The sequence below is a fragment of the Carcharodon carcharias genome, chromosome 8, assembly GCF_017639515.1.
Source record: "Carcharodon carcharias isolate sCarCar2 chromosome 8, sCarCar2.pri, whole genome shotgun sequence".
Taxonomy (NCBI): domain Eukaryota; kingdom Metazoa; phylum Chordata; class Chondrichthyes; order Lamniformes; family Lamnidae; genus Carcharodon; species Carcharodon carcharias.
In genome coordinates, this window is record NC_054474.1 from 141,668,158 (window position 1) to 141,675,891 (window position 7,734).

At 40.9% G+C, this 7,734-nt stretch overlaps 1 long non-coding RNA gene across 3 annotated transcripts; it reads right to left on the minus strand.

The window, feature by feature from the left end:
* Window positions 1-2,227: 2,227 nt before the first annotated feature.
* On the minus strand, window positions 2,228-6,542 carry LOC121280755. Of its 3 annotated transcripts, none has more exons than XR_005943701.1 (4): window positions 6,411-6,542; window positions 5,903-6,034; window positions 4,845-4,946; window positions 2,228-3,757 (listed from the first exon to the last, which is right to left on the minus strand). It is a non-coding gene; the product is annotated as an uncharacterized LOC121280755 (long non-coding RNA). The 3 variants fall into 3 exon arrangements; XR_005943702.1 differs by having other exon boundaries at window positions 6,346-6,424; XR_005943703.1 differs by lacking the exon at window positions 6,411-6,542 and adding an exon at window positions 6,125-6,146.
* Window positions 6,543-7,734: the final 1,192 nt, after the last annotated feature.

Here is a 7,734-nt window from a genome sequence, read left to right on the forward strand (position 1 = left end):
CCAACCTGGGCATGCATGGCAGTCTCCACGGGGAGGGTGGCGGACTCCATGGAGAACCTGGTCCAGCAGATTCTGCCAGAGATGCGTGCACACCACGCCATCGCTGTAGCCACGGGTGAGCTTCTGCAGTGGCTGCGCGAGAGGGGGATGGGGCACTTCGACCTCCCTCCAGGTGCTCCTCCCCTTCAAGGAGTCAGGCAGGAGCCTTAAGGTACCCGAAGGTAGGAAGATTGGCAGTTGGACACCCTGGGACATCCATTCAGGACTCTGAGGGTGTCCGGCCCTTCTGAATCCTCTTTGCCTGTGACCCCTCGTCCTCTGTGACTACAGAGGAAGCAGCTGCCCCACAGCTGGACAGTCAAAGTAAGCTGGGGCTCAACAGGCCTCAGGCCTCCAAGGTCGGCCGCCAAGGTCATCCAAGACAACATGGCAAAGTGGTCACAGGCTGCCTCCCCCCCTGCTGTGGATGTCAGAGGAGCACTTAGAAGAAGTGGCAGGGAAAGGAAAATTAGGAAGTTCTGAATTCACAAGTGGTTGCACAGGTGCACTATGATTGTTACAAATATCACACTTCTGTAAAAATAGTTCACTTGCACTTTAATCATGTCTGATGTGGTTTATATGTGATAGCCTTTAAGCCTGTGCATGCCCCCTCCCCACCCCAAATCTTCCAAGGGACATCTCATGTCCCCTGAAATCGGGCGGGTGCAGGGAAGCAACGTTCTTTACCAGTGTCCTTGTGAGCCACCTGCAAGAAGCCTCCCCCGCATGCTGAGCCTTTGCCCTTCACACTCTCATCTGTCCCAAGGCCCTAGCATGGTAAGCATTACATGTTGGGGTCCCCTCCAGTTGTCCAGTCGAGCTGACCTGCATCTTTGCCCACCTCCAATGACCCAACTCCCACGCAGAATCTCGAGATCTCCTCCTCGAGGCACTATTTGGTAACGAGCAGCCATGGTGCTGGTAACATTTGAGGTAGAGTCTAATAACCTTTCCCCTCCCCCTATCACCCATACCCTCTGCTCCCATAACCATTGACCATCCCACCCCAGGAATCACTTTTGACCTCCCCACAGTCACCCTTCATCATCTTCCGTCCTGTGCAGGTAAATGCAAAGTTCCCCTAACTTCTCAAAAATCCCACCCCCGTAATGAAAGACATGCCCCACTCTTTCTTCCGACCCATGAACCTGTGTCACTTTCTGCATCCCCTCCAACAACCCTCAGCGCCCCTTAACTCAACATTACTGCGTCCCCACCCTCCCATGCTACCAGTTTCACACCTGCACAAACACCACCCCACACACCTGCAGCCCTGCACAGCACTTTCCACCTTCCCACTCCATACCAGCTCACCCATTGCATGACCCCCACAGAAGTTTGCATGATATACAGTGCATGATGATCTGACTAGGATAGCCATTGTCCCACAGGATGGCTTTGATGTGCCCTATCTACCTCAGATTACCCTGGAAGGGTTAGGTATCTCAAAAATTTGAGCAACCGTTGAGCTAACTGTTGCACACTGTTACTATTCAGTAGCAACACGAGTGGTATTCTCCACTAACAGGATGCTGCCATCAAGCCAGGAAAATGTTCTGCTTATCACACAAGCGAGTAACGTGGTATATGAATTTCAGTGCCAGTGTGTTGCTAGGTGTGTAGGCCATACGTCCCACCAACTGGAGATCGTAGCAAACAGCACATTCCCTTCAACTGTTTGCCATAGGATTTAGACCTGGAAGGGAAAATTCTGCCCATAGTGTCCAGCATTGGATCTGATTCCGTGATTGGACAACACCTGCTAAACAATCCTGATTGTGCTAATTACATTGAAAACCAGTTTAAGATTGTTAGTTGGGCTCACAATGTGATTACTTATGGAGGCTAGAAGCCACATATATCCACACACAGGGTCCTGTCCTTTGCAGGCAAAAGGCACATGTCCACACGTTGTGCCTTTTCCAACTAAAGAAAAGCTTAGGGAATATTCATTCCCTGGTTTATTCCCCACTATAAATCAGACCAATCAAAGTCGACTTGCCCAGTTTGAATTTGAACAAATCTGGGCAGTTAACTGTTCCATGCTGCATCCTCCATGGCAATGCCTCCACCATTTGCCAACCAATCAGCATTCTCTTCTCATGCAGTATAATTGATCATTCCCCTTTTATCATTGGTAATTTCTTGTGAGCTGTCCTGATGAGTGCAAGACGAAAAACCAGCATGTCGTTATTCCTACATTTATTGATTATTTATGAGGAAAAATATGACATGTTGAGAAAGCATCATAATTATAAAGACAGTTAAAATTCAAGAGCTTAAAATTGTTTTCTTTTGTATTTTAGTGATGGGTATTTCATTAAAACGTGTTACAAATTGAGATGACAAATATATAAGATTGACAGAATGGAAAGCAACACAACATGTTTGCATTGAAATGGTCTGCACTGAAAGAGTGGAGTTCAATATTTGGCAGTATTTAGCAAGCAAGCATTCAGTATTGTGCAGTGTTCAGCATACAAGTGGGACATTTAATTTCGCCAGCATCTGTTACAGCTCAGAACTCCAAGAACAGGATGACAAGAGCGGTAAATTATCATTGCCATATTGTACTTAATAGAACCATCTTCCCAATTCTATTTGGTTAAGATATGAATATTTCAATTTGTTTAAAGAATTAACTTTGAAAATAAAATACCTATCATAATCATCTAGAAAAAAGGTAATGTCCACTCAATGAATTAGTTCAAAAAAGTAAATTTTCAATAATTAGATTGGTTTTTAGGTGTCCATATTCTCGCATACTAACTTCACCAAGTTGAGCATTTTTTTCATGCCCCCAGATATATGGAAGAGGTGGAGATGTGTATTTTAAAATGTTTCTGCTTTTTGAGGTAGCAATGATGTAGATATTTATATTGGTTCAGAGCAAGAATCCAATCAAATAACGGTTCAGATTGCTGCACAGAACAGGTGGTCAGAATGTTTTCTTACTGGTTTAAACTTAAACACTGACCTTGCTTAGTGTTTTAAACATAAGCACTGACTTTAATGGTTGGATGTTAACTAAGAATGCTATAATGGCAGAAAAAATATCAACCTAATGGCAGAAATGTTTGCTCAATTGTTTCCTGCAACTAAGCTCTAAGGAGCCCAGTTAAACTTTTACTGTCTTCCAGAAGGTAGATTTTAGCAGAATAGTTATTACAGGAGTCAAGTTTCTGATTTCAAACACCAGCACTACTTTAGCCAAAGAAGTCCATACGGGAAAGTGATGATTGAATAAAACAGAAGTGATGTGTGACTAATGTGGAGCAGGCTTTTAAACTTCATTGGAGCAGGTGCTATCAGTGATGAGATTGAAAAAGCAAAAGAGTTTAATTCAGGACATTACAGTCACATACTGCAGTGGTCTAACAGAAAATTAATAGTATCATCTGAAAATGTCTAGGTTCTGCTGTTTTACAGGTACAGGTAAAGTATTTTCAGACAAGTTCATTTCTGCAATGAGAGGTTGTGAACAAGCCTTCATCAATCACTGTACCAGAACAATGGTTTCTCTCATGGTTTACTGTTGAAAAAGCAATCACATTCCCAAAATACACTGAGGAAAAAGCTGAAGATGAGCCCCCTTTACATGGAGCTATTCTTTACCCTCAGGGGTGACATTGTGCAGCTGAACGCCTAGCAGTTATCATCTCCTTGTGGACTGGCTTGTTTTGAATTTGCGCTTTTTCATGATCTACATCTGGATCTAAACAGAAATTAAAACAAAAGTAAGGTGAAACAGTTCATGCTGCAAATGAATATTTGTCACAGTATCAATCATGAACTACTGGATTCTTTGATGCATTTTAGAAGCTTTTAAGAACTGTGTGTGGGGAGGTAATTCTGAGTGTGGGTGGGGAGGTGCAAGACATTTTATGGGTCTGATAAAACTGAAAGGAAAAAGCTGGTAATTTTAACCTCTAATAGAAATGATAATCTGGCTGAATTTGAAGTATTATAATTATTTCATTGTAGAGATGTCAATGTAGGATTCTTTGGAAATAGCTCCAATAACATTAATAGTTCTGGCTTACCTTTGGCAATAGAATAGAATAAAAGGACCAAAATGACAGATCCTGATTCAATAGAGTAGTTTCGTTCAGTGATTTTAATGGTGATGTTTAGTTCCTGTAAAGCTTCAGGAATATTTTTGATGTGTAATTAATTCCAATGAATACCAGTACTCCAATAGACTTTTACTCAGAGACTAAAGGCAAAAATGCAATTGAGTTTGACTTTCAAACTAGCTGGCTGGATTTACAGTCTATCTCCTTCCTTAATCAAACTCTACCTCACATTAATTTTCAGGAGGAAAATTTCAGGGAGGATTTCACCTTTGCTTATCCAATCAAGGTGAAGGAATTTTGCAAATGTCACCTGTCAAGTGTTCTGTATCAAAATGCCCTGAGGTGCTCCAAATAATAAATCAGCTGCCTGATATTCTGCTTTGGTCCAAAATAGGTGTGTTACTGCCAGAAGTTTTAAATCTATTTAATTAATGAAGTTCAACTTACCACGCAGGTCCTTCCTATTATTAGAGAACACAATACTGCAAAGTCATGCTGACAGCAGCATTGCTCAAGCAGTTAGTCTCACCTGATTTATTACCCAAGTTTTCCTACACCAGTTTGTGAGGTGAAGGAAACTGTAATCTCAGGAACCTGGCAGCATTTTCAATAAATATTCAAAAGCAAAAACTGAAGATACTTTCTGCAATTAAACTGGAAGTATAGATGTTCAATGATGCATTACAGTATGTTAAGAGTAATAAGGTATTTTATCTGCACACGTACACTTTGCCTGTTTGACTGCGGCTGGAGTTGACTCAGACTCCACTCGATCTTCACCCTTGCCCCCACAAAGAGCAGAGATCTTCCGTGCCACATAGCCGCAGGCTTGGAAAGAGAAAAAAATGGCAAAGTTGAATCGTGAAATATTACTTTGCAATTTTTGTTACCATTCTGGACACACATACTGATTTGTACAAGTTCTCACAGCAGGATATTAGTTTTGATAACAAAGCATTCAGGGATGAAACCGATTTTAAGAAGCTCAGAAAAAGAAAACAAAATACATGATAGTACAAACTTGTTTCTTGACCTGTACTTGGCAAGTACTGTGGAAAAATGCAATTAAGCAACAGCTGGGATCATAGAATAGTACAGCACAGGGAAAGGCCTATCGTGTCTCTGCCAACAGCTATAAAGGAAAAAAGTGAATTTGTGCCCCAATTGAAATAATTGCAAATATTTACAATGCTATTTACTGGATCCAAGTTTTAATAACATTTAACAAAATAGTCCATGTAAATTACTGTTTTACAAGGCAACTCATGTTTTAATTTTTCCTCTGGCTTTTTGGTCCAAGCTGACATATATCACCCATCAGCAAAGGCCAGGCAGGTAACTCGTTACCAGGACATTCCTATAGCTGTGCATGTCAGAAAGGTTGACTTACTCTCCATTTCTTCTTCATGGTGATGTAGAAGAACAGTTGTCAATACTAACCCACATTGTAACATTGTATACTGTAGTGGAATGGAACCCAAGACCCCAAACCACCATATAAAATCTCATCTTTTCCAAATGGCTTGTTATAATTCATATAAGTCCTCCTATCAACACTGCAGTTTACTTCCCTAACACAATAAAGTTAGAAATGCTTAATATAACAAAGACTTATAATAAATGTCATTCACTTCTAAGATAGATTTCCCTTTTATGACAGTGTGACTCAGCACTTGTCTGGGGCAGTAGGTAACAACTACATTCAGTAAACAAGCAGCACTTATTTTCTACCTGACTCAGATTAAGTGAAATGGAAGTTAGAAGGCACAACCCTAGCACCTTACCGTTAATAAGAACTCACACCATGTTGCTCCTTCTTCTACTGCTCACACTTGGCGGGTGCCGTTTCTATTTGGAAGTTACTTTGTCCTCAACAATGCTCCCACAATCTTACTGAGCGTGGGCTTGGATTCTATCTGCGGGGAACAAAACGTAGCAATAGGGGTTGTGTTACTGTGAGACAAAACTTCAGAAGAACAATTAAGTCAGCCCACAATGCTACCTACCAGTAAACATTACAGAATGCAGGTTGCAAAAGTTTTTTAAACAAAAGTAAAGCGTGATCTAGCACCAGAATAACTTCACTGTCGGCTGTGTATATGCTGGAATCTACAAGGTCAATAATTTTGCCCCAGTAACCACATCAGATGTTCACAGAACAGAGTTTAACCTGATAAATATCTGCTTAACAGGCATCAAGTCACAATACACAACAAGAATATGATACCTGCTGAGCTCAACACTGACTCTGCTGTTAACCGTAACCATATCTTCAATACAGCTGAAACTTACCCTTGTGTACACCTGCTGAGCCTTTATGTTTAGAGGTTTTTATTGTTAGACAGTAACTCCGCCCTTTGTTATCAGGGCAACCATGTAACACGTGAACAAAAAGGAATTAGCCGATCGAAACAAGGCAAAATTTCAGCACTTCACCAGTCAGGCTTATTCAGTCCCTATTTACAAGACTTTTGCTTCCTGAATAGCCTTTTACTAAAATGTTGCCTGAGCAGCTTCAAATGTTGCCTGACTGTTTTACTGTAGACTTGACAATGAAATTGTATATATATTTTTTGATAAGCAATAAGTGAAAATCTTGATTTATAGCTAGCTACTGTTCTTAAAGAGGACTGTAAAACATGGCATGGATACAAAGCAGAATTGGGAGCTGCAGGTGGTGGGATATTTGAATTATAACGGCTGAAAAAAGGTGTGGAGGGCATGTTGCTGCCTGTTCATTTAAATAGTAGCCTGCAGCCCAGCATTAATGTGCTGCATAACTCAGGAAGGCGCCCACTTTGTGCTAGCCTGCACTAATTAAAGCCAGCTTGTACCACTTAAAGGCAAGGTGCATTCTGGCTGCAGCACACAGAGCAGGGATCATGCTCCTAGGTTCTCTGATGAAGCACAGGAGGCCATGGTTTGGTATTGTGCATTGATTAGGGGTTGATTAATAATATTGTTGTATAGGGTCCTTTAGGGAACAGTGACCATAACATGATAGAATTCTTTATTAGGACGGAAAGTGAAGTAGTCTGATCTGAAACTGGAGCCCTAAATCTAAACAAAAGAACACGAAGGTATGAGGCGTGAGTTGGCTAAGATAGATTGGCTAATATTTAAGGAACGAATGTATACATTGCAATAGTTATGCATTCCTTTCTGGTACAAAAACATAACAGGAATAGTGGCCCAACCATGGCTAACCAAATAAATTAAGGATAGTATTAGATCCAAAGAGGAGCCATATAAAGTCACTAGAAAATGTAGCAAGCCTGAGGATTGGGGGCAGTTTAGATTCAGCAGGAGGACCAAGGAATTGATTAAGAGCAAAAAAAAAGAGATTGAGAGTAAACTTGCAAGGAACATAAAAGTGGACTGTAAAAGTATGTAAAAAGAAAAAGATTAGTGAAGACAAATGTAGGTCCCTTACAGTCCGAAACAGGAGAATTTATAGTAGAGAACAAGGAAATGGTAGAGCAAATTAAACAACTACTTTAGTTCTGTCCTCAGAGGAAGATACAAATAACTTCCCAGAAATGCTAGGGAATCAAGGTTTCAGTGAGAAGGAGGAATTGAAGGAAATTAGTATTACTAAAAAAATAGTGCTGGAGAA